At 48.9% G+C, this 12,110-nt stretch overlaps 1 protein-coding gene across 1 annotated transcript in view; it reads right to left on the bottom strand.

Moving 5' to 3' along the window:
• The window catches only part of LOC148145014 (uncharacterized), a 119,059-nt gene that overhangs the window by 31,250 nt on the left and 75,699 nt on the right, over positions 1 to 12,110 (bottom strand).

The raw sequence follows: 12,110 nt of genomic DNA, 5'->3' as shown, positions 1-12,110 counted from the left end.
GGATTGCCTGCAGCAAGTGTTCTTGGTCACGAATCCTATCAGATCGACTGGATCTGTTGGAGCGACAGTTCGAGGCAATGAGGAATTTACAAGAGCTAGGGGGTTTGATAGATAGTTATAGGAAAGGAGAAAAGTTGCAGATACATAGTCAGATAGATGAAGCAACACCAGGAAAGGTAGGTGAGGTAAACAGGTAGTGCAGGAATCTTCTGTGGCTATCCCCGTTTCAAACAAGTATGCTGTTTTGGAAAATGTATGGGGTGATGGACTCCCAGGGGAACGTAGCATGAACAGCCAAGTTTCTGGTATTGAGACAGGCTCAAATGTAATGAGGGGTATGCTGGTGTCCAAGTGTTCGATTGTGACAGGGGACCCTCTAGTCAGATGCACAGACAGACATTTCTGCAGCCAGCAGCGAATAATCAGAATGGTGTGTTGCCTCCCTCATGCCAGGATCAAGGATGTCTCAGAGAGGATACAGAATGTTCCGAAAGGGGAGAGGGACAAGCAGGTGGTCATTGTACACACTGGAACCGACGACATCGGAAGGGAAAAAGATGAGATTCTGAAGGGTCAAAGAAAATTAGGCAGGAATTGAAATAAGAAGGTTCTCAAGGGTCGTAATATCTGGGTTACTCTCGGTGCTATGAGCTAGTGAGGGTAGGAATAGGAGGATAGAGAAGATGAATGGATGACTGAGGAGCTTGTGCAGGGGAGAAGGGCTCACATTTTTGGATTGTTGGAATCTCTTCTGGGGTAGAAGTGACCTGTACAAGAAGGACGAATTGCACCTGAATTGGAAGAGGACGAATATACTGACAGGGAGATTTGCAAGAGCTGCTCAGGAGGTAAACTGAATTTACTTCAATACAAGAGGCCGAACATGAAATGCAGATGAAGTCAGGGCATGGGATATGACAGCAATCACAGAAACGTGGCTCAGGGATGGACAGGACTGGCAGCTTAATGTTCCACAATACAAATGCTATAGGAAGGGTAGAAAAGGGGGCAAGCGAGGTGGGGAGTGGTGTTTTTGATAAGGGTTGGTATTCCAGCTGTATTTAAGCAGAATATTCTTGGGAATACATCCAGGAAAGTTATTTGGGTGGAACTGAAATAAGAGAGGGATAATCACCTTATTGGGATGGTATTATATACCCCCCTAAGAGTCAGCGGGAAATTGAGAAACAGATTTGTAAGGAGATTTCAGTTATCAGTAAGAATAATATGGTGGTTATGGTGGGGGACTTTACATCTTTGCCCCCTCACACTAAACTAATGTCCTCTAGTTCTCAACTCCCATGCCCCAGGAAAAGACTGTCTAATTTACCCTGTCCATGATTTTATAAACTTCTACACAGTTACCCCTTAGCCTCTGATGCTCCAGAGAAAACAGCTCCATCCTCTTCAGCCTCTCCCTCTCGCTCAAATCCTCCAACTCTGGCAATATCCTTGTTCATCTTTTCTGAACCCTTTCAAGTTTCACAACACCCTTCCAAAAGGAAGGAGACCAGAATTGCACGCAATATTCCACAAGTGACCTAACTGAGGTGTGATACAGCTGAAACATAACCTCCCAACTCCTGTACTCAACGCTCTGACCAATAAAGGAAAGCATACCTTCTTCACTATCCTATCTACCACTTTTAAAGGAGCTATGAACCGCACTCCAAGGTCTCTTTGTTCAGCAACACTCCCCTGGACCTTACCATTAAATGTATAAGTCCTGCTCTGATTTGCTTTTCCAAAATGCAGCCCCTCACGTTTATCGAAATTGAACTCCATCTGCCACTCCTCAGCCATTGGCCCATCTGATCAAGATCCTGTTGTAAATCTGAGGTAACCTTGCTCGCTGTCCACTACACCTCCAATTTTGGTGTCATCTGCAAACTCACTAACTATACCTCCTATGTTCACATCAAAATAATTTATGTAAATTATGAAAAGTAGTGAACCCAGCACCGATCCTTGTGGCACTCCACTGGTCACAGTCCTCACGTCTGAAAATCTACCCTCCACCACCACCCTCTGTCTTCTACCTTTGAGCAAGTCCTCCTTGTGTTCCATGAGATCGAACCTCGAACACCTTACTGAAGTCCACATAGATCACGTCCACCGCTCTATCCTCATCAATCCTCTTTGTTACTTCTTCAGAAAAACTCAATCAAGTTTGTGAGACATGATTTCCCACGCGCAAAGCCATGTTGACTATCCCTAATCAGTCCTTGCCTTTCCAAATGTGTAAATACTGTCCCTCAGGATTCCTTCCAACAACTTGCCCACCACCGACATCAGGATTATTGGTCTATAGTTCCTTGGCTTGTCCTTACTGCCCTTCTTAAACAGTGGCACCACGTTAGCCAACCTCAGTCTTCTGGCACCTCACCTGTGACTATCAATGATACAAATATCTCAGCCACTTCCCTCACTTCCCACAGAGTTCTAGGGTACACATCATCAGGTCCTGGGGATTTATGCGTTTCAAGACATCCAGCACCACATCCTCTGTAATATGAACATTTTTCAAGATGTCACCATCTATTTGACTACATTCTATATCTTCCATGTCCTTCTCCACAGAAAACACTGATGCAAAATACTCGTTTAGTATCGCTCCCCATCTCCTGCGGCTCCACAGAAAGGCCACCTTGCTGATCTTGGAGGGGCCCTATTCTCTCCCTGGTTACCCTTTTGCCCTTAATGTATTCGTAAAAACCCTTTGGATTCTCCTTCACCATATTTGCCAAAGCTACGTCCTCTTTTTGCCCTCCAGGGGTACAGGAGTTGGGAGGTCGTGTTTCTGCTCCTCTGTCTGATGGTCTCTTGCTGTTCTGGACACAGAGTGAGAATTGGGAGCAGGAGTAGGCTATTTGGTCTTTCAAGCCTGCACCAGCATTGAACAGATCACAAATGGATATGGATCTCCCTACAGAGCGGTGCAGAGGCTGGGACTACTTTCACTGGAGCACAGGTGACCTTACAGAGGTTTATAAAATCATGAGGGGTATAGGTGAGGTGAACATTTAAAATACATTTGGAGATGTACATGAATAGGAAAGGTTCGAAGGGATATGGGCCAAACACAGGCAGGTAGGACTAGTTTAGTTTGCGAATATAGTCAGCATAGACTAGTTGGGCTGAAGGGTCTGTTTCTGTGCTCGGCAAAAGTGAGAACTGCAGATGCTGGAGATCAGAGCCACGATTAGTGTGGTGCTGGAAAAGCACAGCAGGTCAGGCAGCATCCGAGGAGCAGGAAAATCAACATTTCGGGCAGGAGGGACTCCTGCCCAAAACGTCGATTTTCCTGCTTCTCGGACGCTGCTTGACCTGCTGTGCTTTTCCAGCACCACTCTAATCGTGTTTCTGTGCTGTCTGACTTGAACAGTTATGTACTCGTTTTAAAATCATTTTCTTGCCTTCCCCCATAACCATCCACTTCATTGCTGTTCAGAAATCAGATGAGCTCAGCCTTGAATACATTCAATAACCCCCTAATGTGGGCGTCACAGTGGCTAGCACTGCTGCCTCACAGCGCCAGAGACCCAGGTTCAACTCCCGCCACAGGTGACTGTGTGGAGTTTGCACGTTCTCCCAGTGTCTGCGTGGGTTTCTTCCCACAGTACAAAAATGTGCAGGTTAGGTGAATTTGCAATGCTAAATTGCCCGTAGTGTTAGGTGAAGGGGTAAATGTAGGGGAATGGGTCTGGGTGGGTTGCGCTTCAGCAGGTCAGTGTGGACTTATTGGGCTGAAGGGCCTGTTTCCATACTGTAAGTAATCTAATCTAACTGCAGGAAGGCATCCCCACTTCTGAACTCAATTCCACTTGCTAATATACCACTTGCCTTGCTGATTGCTTGCTGCACCTGTCTGACAACTGGTGTAGGAGGACGCTGAGACCCATTTGTCCATCCACACATCATTCCTGAAGAAGGCCTCATACCTGAAACATCAACTCTCTTGCTCCTCAGGTGCTGCCTGACTTGCTGTGCTTTTTCAGCACCACACTTTTCGACTGATCTGCAGTCCTCACTTTCTCCACATCCCAATGTATCACCATTTAAATAATGCACCTCCTTTGTGCATTTTCTTAATCACAACAAAGGCTATAACTCCACACGGTGGTACTGCAGTTGCCATATGTTGCCAATTGAGACACAGACCTGGACCAACATTGCCCAAGTGTCCCCTCCCTGAATTCACTCTCATTCCTTTCAGTTGCTGCAAGTCACCAATTGAACCCCAGAATGAAAAAGAAATGGGCGAGAAAAAAGGGCCATACTCTCAGATATCGTATGGAGGAAAAAAAGTTGCAGTCTGGGAGTAAAGTTCAATCTTCATTCAGAGAGAGAGAGGAGCAGCAGCAGAAGTTCAAGGTCCAACTTCCGCATTCAGACAATACGGCGGCTCTGATTGGCAGGAGGACCCGTCCCCTTCCGGTCCTCCAGGGCGTCCTATTGGTTCGTCAAAAGAAGGTCGCCCGCCCTTTCTGCGGTCAGCGAGAAGCACGTGCAGTGCTTGCTGACACCGAAGATCATGCGCAGTATTCCCTGTGGAGATGCTGGTGTTACTGACAGCTTTTAAGTGTCCAAATGCTAATAGGAGTTCAAAAGTCACAATTTTTTATTCCTCCTGTGGCTCAACATTGTATTCTTTTTGCATTTTAATGGCTACTCAACTTTTATGTCTTTTCCCCACGGTAGGGAGAGTTCAGAACTAGAGGGCATAGATTTAGGGTGAGACCAGAAAGATTTAGGAGGGACCTAAGGGGCAACCTTTTAACACAGAGGGTGGTGCGTGTATGGAATGAGCTGCCAGAGGAAGTGGTGATGGCTGGTACAATTACAACATTTAAAAGGCATCGGGATGGGTATACGAAAAGGAAGAATTTATGGGGTATGGGGCAAATGCGTCACTACATTAATTTAGGATATCTGGTCAGCATGGACTGAAGGGTTTATTTCCCGCTCTGTGACTATTTCTACATAGTTGGAACCAATTTCACAAAACAAGGAATAAGCCATACACCCCTTCCAGCATGTCCTGAGCTGTGGCCTCACTGCACATTTTTTAGTGCAAGTTTCGGAAAGATTTCAGCGGCTCTTGTAAAAAAAAATTGAACATGCTTTCAAACTTCAACGATGTTTCTGAATATATCACTGTAGCTATTCTCAATGTTTAAGATCAGCCGTTTCAGAACGTCATTTAAATGCAGAGGTTTTCTGACAATAGGTGTGAATTCTGTCTGGGTCCCAATGTCGAGTCAGACTGACATGCTTGTGAGAAAAGCTCTGCAGTTAAATTACATTCTGGGATTAACACACCAAAGAACAGAAGCCAATTCTAAACAATGAAATATTTAATCTAAAATTGTTTAATGAATCACATCTCCATGACACTTGACTGCTTTGACTATAAATTCTATGATCATGATCTTATTCTCCATAACCACCTAATGAAGGAGCAGCACTGAAAGCTTGTGCTTCCAAACAAACCTGTTGGACTATAACCTGGCGTTGAGAGATTTTTAACTTTATCCACCCCACTCCAACACCAGCACTTCCACATCGTTTCTAGTGAACACAGCCCACACCTCCTGGTGCTGCCAGTAAACTTTACAATGCTAATGAAATGATGCACTCACAAAAAATTTACCATTTCTAACACTACTAGCTTCTTATTCACTGCTTCATCTGATACACTACACTGGAAACTTAGTGCAGGAGGCTACAAGAAATGAGCAGCTTTAAAACAAAAACCTCTTGGAGCTCAAAGCTTTCAATAAGGGTCTGAGCCCGGCGGTAAGTTACAGCTTCAGATCCCCCCAACAAAAAGGTGTAGAAAAAGTAGGTTATATTTTTTAAACAGCTCAAGCTCAAAGTGCACACACTCCCCCCAACGCCTTTACTATTAGTCACCACCAAGTTGTCCCTTTGTAATTGGATCCTTGGTACAGCCTTAACCTGTGGGAAGTGTTGTCTCACTCACCAATTTCAACCCATACCCTGTTTCCAAGTAATTTTCTCCCCACTCATTCACCAGGAGGGGCAGTGTTGAATCAACCAGACTGCTGTGGGTCTGGAGTCATGTGTTGGCCAGACCAGGTGAAGGATGCAGCTGGGACAACTGAGTGAATTCTTTCCCACAATGACAGTTTCCTTCCCAAAAAAAGGACGTGAGTTTATCAGATGGGGGTTTCTCCATCCCCACCCCCCGAAAGTGGTTTCATCGTTAGATTCTGAACTCCAGATTTCTGACCAAATTGCAATTCCACCATCTGCCTCAGTGGGATTCAAACCCGAGAGTCCCTGGAACAGGGTTGATAGTCCAATCAATAATGGCACTCAACCGTTGCTCCTTCAATCACCCTGCGATGGTACGTGAACTCGCTGGTGCCTCTGCAGGTGGGAGGAGCAGGTGAAGCTCTTCCCTCACTCAGGGCAGCTGAAGGGCTTCTCTCTGATGTGGACCCGCTCTTGTTTCCGCAAGTTGCCCACCTGACTGAATGCTTACCATATATGGGGCAGGTGAATGGCCTCTCCCCATTGTGAGCCTGCTGGTGTGTCAGCAGGTGGGAGGAATTGATGAAGCCCTTCCTGCATTCAGGACAAGGGAACAGCCTCTCCCCGGTGTGACTGCGCCTATGAGACTCTAGGGCAGATGGGAAACAGAAGCCACATTTCCATGGTTTCTCTACGGGGCGGGATTCCTCGGGTTTCTTCATGGTCGAAGCTTCAGCCACACACAAACACGTGTGGAGCCCCACCCCACCCTGAATTCCTTTTTCCAGGCCGTATAACTGTTTCAGGTTCCACACTCAGTGTGCTGCAACAGTAGAGTCTCTCATCCAGTCCCACTGATGCTGAAAACCTACTCAAACAGGAACCAAAAAGCTTTGCTCCTTCTGACAGAATCAGAGTTGGAAACCGTTGCGGTCCCGATGGATTGAGTGACTGTCAGACATTGACGTCAAAGTGAGGACTGCAGACGCTGGAGAGTCAGAGTCAAAACGTGCGGTGATGGAAAAGCACAGCAGGTCAGACAGCATCCGAGGAGCAGGAGAGTCGACGTTTTGGGCATAAGCCCTTCATCTGTTGATTTTGAAACTCCCAACTTCAGATCTTCAAATACTCTGTAAAAAGGGATTTTAAAAAGGTCACCACTATCAGTCCAGGGTAGAAAAGAAAAGATAAAAGTAAAACATAAAAGATATCTATCCCCATTTCCCAATCTCTATCTTTCCACCCGAGTAACTAAGACACAAACCTGAGTTTGCAGAGTCTCCTCCCTCCCTGGATTCACTCCAGTTGCTACAAGTGAACAGATTCCCCCCCCCCACCCCTCTCCCTCCCAGGGTGAAGAGCTGCCCAGAGGGAGGGAGTTCCCACTCAAACCTGACAGGGACACTTCCCCGTCATGACGTTAAAGGAGCGAGGGGGCGGAGCGAGTCAAGGGGGCGTACGAGGGGGCGGAGCGGGTCAAGGGGGCGTACGAGGGGGCGGAGCGAGTCAAGGGGGCGTGCGAGGGGGCGGAGCGAGCCAAGGGGGCGTACGAGGGGGCGGGATGAAGTCGACAGCGGGTCACATCACACTGCGCCTGCTCCGGCCCGCCCAACGCTGCGCCTGCGCTTCACTGCACAGTTTGGACGAACCCCTTCTCTTCAGAGAATCCCCAAAGTATGGAAGCAGGTCACTCGGCCCAACGAGTCCACACCGACCCTCCGAAGGGTAACCCACCCACATCCATTCCCGTACTGCTCTACATGTAACCCTGAGTAATACACCTTACCTGCACATCCCTGGGCACTATGGGACAACTTAGCATTGCCAATCCACCCTAACCTGCACATCCCTGGGCACTATGGGACAACTTAGCATTGTCAATCCACCCTAACCTGCACATCCCTGGGCACTATGGGACAACTTAGCATGGCCAATCCACCCTAACCTGGACAAAGTTAAACATCACATAACACCAGGTTATAGCCCAACATCAGGTGGTTGCAGAGTATAAGATCAGAACGCACAGAATTTATGGAAAAACATGACAATGTCCTGCCACTGAAATGATATAACCTGGCTTGTTAAGGCTTTCATCTTTCAGAATGGGTTGCAGGTATCATTAATATGCAAATCCCAAAACTTCCTGTAAGGCACCTTCTTGAGAGAACTTAAAAGTTTTATAACAAAAGGTGACATCTCCGCTCAGACAATGCATTAAACGTGTGAAGTCAGGGCCTGTCTGTATCCCAATCTTGAATCAGACTGGTTCTATTTCCAAAGTAGGAATTTATAAAATATTACATGGATTGACTGCCTGCAGATTGTGCACTTTTTGAGCAAAATAGAATGCATTTGCAAATATAATTCTGCAAATACAAACTCATCCCCATGGACTCGTGTGTACATGAGAGAGAGAAACAGTCTATTTCCGTGCTGTATATTTCTATGACTATTTTGTAACAGATGGTTTATTTCTGTTGATGTAAATATTGTTGTAAATCTTAGCTGGGTACTAATATCCATCTCAAACATCAAAAACTGTAAGTACAACAAACCTTTATCTACCCAGCTCCATAACCAGCGCTCCTTGAACATTCCAGAAGATTCCCCTGGCCTCGGAAACATCATTAGCCATGCAGCTGATGCAGCTACCACCCCCACGCTGATTGATGATGTCACTTCTGCCCCCATCATGGCCACTCCCACAGCCACTTCCAGCCCTCACATCATCGCCGATGCCACACGCTCAGTGACTTCCCCCACCCCTACTGCCGTGTCTGCCACCACTTCCGACCCCACCAGCGCCACTCACCTGCATTCTGCTGACACGCCCCCCCACAGACCCCACTGTCACTATCCCCACCCCCCAGAACCCCGAGGGGAACACTACCCCTGCTCATGACTCTACCCCCATTCCCCCCACCATCACACCCACTCCAGGTACTGGCTCCGACCCCACTCCCAGCTCTACACCCACACCAGCTCCTAGCTCCCAGCCCTGCCGAGTTTTCACCACCCCCCCAGACCTCCCCCTCACTGAGGACGAACGATCAGTCCTCAGCAAAGGACTCACCTTCATCCCCCTCCGTCCACGCATCAATGAATTTAATACACGCCGTGACATCGAACAATTCTTCCGTCGCCTCCGCCTCCGAGCTTACTTTCATAATCAGGACTCCCGCCCACCTTCCGAGGACCCCTTCGCCCACCTCCAACACACTGCATCCACCTGGACACCCCGCGCTGGCCTATTACCTGCCCTCGACCTCTTCATTTCCAACTGCCGCCGGGACATTAACCGCCTCAACCTCTCGACCCCCCTCCCCCACTCCAACCTCTCACCCTCACAATGCGCAGCCCTCCAATCCCTCTGCTCCAATCCTGACCTCACCATCAAGCCAGCGGACAAAGGGGGCGCAGTGGTAGTCTGGCGCACTGACCTCTACATCGCTGAAGCCAAACGCCAACTCGAGGACACCTCTTCCTACCGCCCCCTTGACCATGACCCCACCCCACATCACCAAACCATCATCTCCCAGACCATACAGAACCTCATCACCTCAGGAGATCTCCCACCCACAGCTTCCAACCTCATAGTCCGGGAACCCGCACTGCCCGGTTCTACCTCCTTCCCAAGATCCACAAGCCTGACCACCCTGGCCGACCCATTGTCTCAGCATGCTCCTGCCCCACTGAACTCATCTCTACCTACCTCGACACTGCCCAACCCCCCCTAGTCCAGGAACTCCCAACATACGTTCGAGACACCACCCACGCCCTCCACCTCCTCCAAGACTTCCGTTTCCCCGGCCCCCAACACCTCATCTTCACCATGGATATCCAATCCCTCTACACCTCCATCCGCCATGACCAGGGCCTCCAAGCCCTCCGTTTTTTCCTCTCCAGACGTTCCCAACAGTACCCCTCCACCGGCACACTCATTCGTTTGGCCGAACTGGTCCTCACCCTTAACAATTTCTCCTTTGAATCCTCCCACTTCCTCCAGACCAAAGGGGTAGCCATGGGCACACGTATGGGCCCCAGCTATGCCTGTCTCTTTGTTGGCTACGTAGAGCAGTTGATCTTCCGTAATTACACCGGCACCACTCCCCACCTCTTCCTCCGCTACATTGATGACTGCATTGGCGCCACCTCGTGCTCCCGCGAGGAGGTTGAGCAATTCATCAACTTCACCAACACATTCCACCCTGACCTTAAATTTACCTGGACCATCTCTGACACCTCCCTCCCCTTCCTGGACCTCTCCATCTCCATCAGTGACGACCGACTTGACACTGACATCTTCTACAAACCCACCGACTCCCACAGCTACCTGGATTACACCTCTTCCCACCCTACCTCTTGCAAAAATGCCATCCCGTATTCCCAATTCCTCTGCCTCCGCCGTATCTGCTCCCAGGAGCGGTTCCACCATAGAACACACCAGATGGCCTCCTTCTTTAGAGACTGCAATTTCCCTTCCCACGTGGTTAAAGATGCCCTCCAACGCATCTCATCCACTTCCCGCACCTCCGCCCACAGACCCAACCCCTCCAACCACAACAAGGACAGAACGCCCCTGGTGCTCACCTTCCATCCTACCAACCTTCGCATAAACCAAATCATCCGCCGACATTTCCGCCTCCTCCAAACAGACCCCACCACCAGGGATATATTTCCCTCCCCACCCCTCTCCGCCTTCCGCAAAGACCGTTCCCTCTGTGACTACCTGGTCAGGTCCACGCCCCCCTACGACCCACCCTCCCATCCTGGCACTTTCCCCTGCCACCGCAGGAACTGTAAAACCTGCGCCCACACCTCCTCCCTCACCTCTATCCAAGGCCCCAAAGGAGCTTTCCACATCCATCAAAGTTTTACCTGCACATCCACTAATATCATCTATTGTATCCGTTGCTCCCGATGCGGTCTCCTCTACATTGGGGAGACTGGGCGCCTCCTAGCACAGCGCTTTAGGGAACATCTCCGAGACACCCGCACCAATCAACCAAATCGCCCAGTGGCTCAACATTTCAACTCCCCCTCCCACTCTGCTGAGGATATGGAGGTGCTGGGCCTCCTCCACCGCCGCTCCCTCACCACCAGACGCCTGGAGGAAGAACACCTCATCTTCCGCCTCAGAACACTTCAACCCCAGGGCATCAATGTGGATTTCAACAGTTTCCTCATTTCCCCTTCCCCCACCTCATCCTAGCTTCTAACCTCCAGCAACTCGATCCCCTGACCTGTCCGGACTTGTCCGACCTGCCCAGCTCCTTTTCCACCTATCCACTCCACCCTCTCCTCCCTGACCTATCACCTTCATCTCCTTCCCCACTGACCTATTGTACTCTATGCCACTCTCTCCCCACCCCCACCCTCCTCTAGCTTATCTCTCCACGCTTCAGGCTCTCTGCCTTTATTCCTGATGAAGGGCTTTTGCCCGAAACGTCGATTTTGCCTGTCCTCGGGTGCTGCCTGAATTGCTGTGCTCTTCCAGCACCACTGATCCAGATACTAATATTAGATGTTAGGGAGAGAGAATTCCTCAAGTAGGGCACCATAAGAATCCTGGGAGAGTCCTATTTCTGGTTTACTTCCTCATGAACAAACATTAAACACGAGCACATATTTATTTTGAATTTGGTTTCATTTTTCTTGTTTGATTCCTTTCTATGACTACACTCTGTGTCTGGATGGTTGACAGGCTGGGAGATTGTGGGTTGGGTCTCAATGTTTTACTCTTCCGGAAGGTGTAAAAAGGGAGGTCAAAACTGATGTTCATTTTCCACATCACCTCACCGCTCACCAGGCCTGATTTGGATTGGCCATGCTAAATTGACCAGAGCGTCCAGGGACGTGCAGGTTAGGTGGGTTAGCCATGGGAAATACAGGGTTATAGTTTCATAGCAATAGAAGCAGGAATAGGCCATTTGGCCCATCCAGCCTGCTCCGCCATTCATTAAGATCATGGTTGATCTATCCATCGTCTTAGCTCCTCCTCCCTGCATTGTCCCAACTCCCCTTCATTCCCGTACCATGCAAAAGCCCATCCAACTGTGTCTGGAATGTATTTAATGAAGCTGCCTCGACTGCTTCCTTGACCAGAGAAT

This window comes from Chiloscyllium plagiosum, unplaced genomic scaffold (genome assembly GCF_037043375.1).
Source record: "Chiloscyllium plagiosum isolate Xiang-an unplaced genomic scaffold, Cpla_swu_hap1 HiC_scaffold_27, whole genome shotgun sequence".
In the NCBI taxonomy this organism is placed as follows: domain Eukaryota; kingdom Metazoa; phylum Chordata; class Chondrichthyes; order Orectolobiformes; family Hemiscylliidae; genus Chiloscyllium; species Chiloscyllium plagiosum.
The sequence above is the reverse complement of the archived record's forward strand: the minus strand, read 5'-3'. Positions and strand labels throughout refer to the sequence as shown.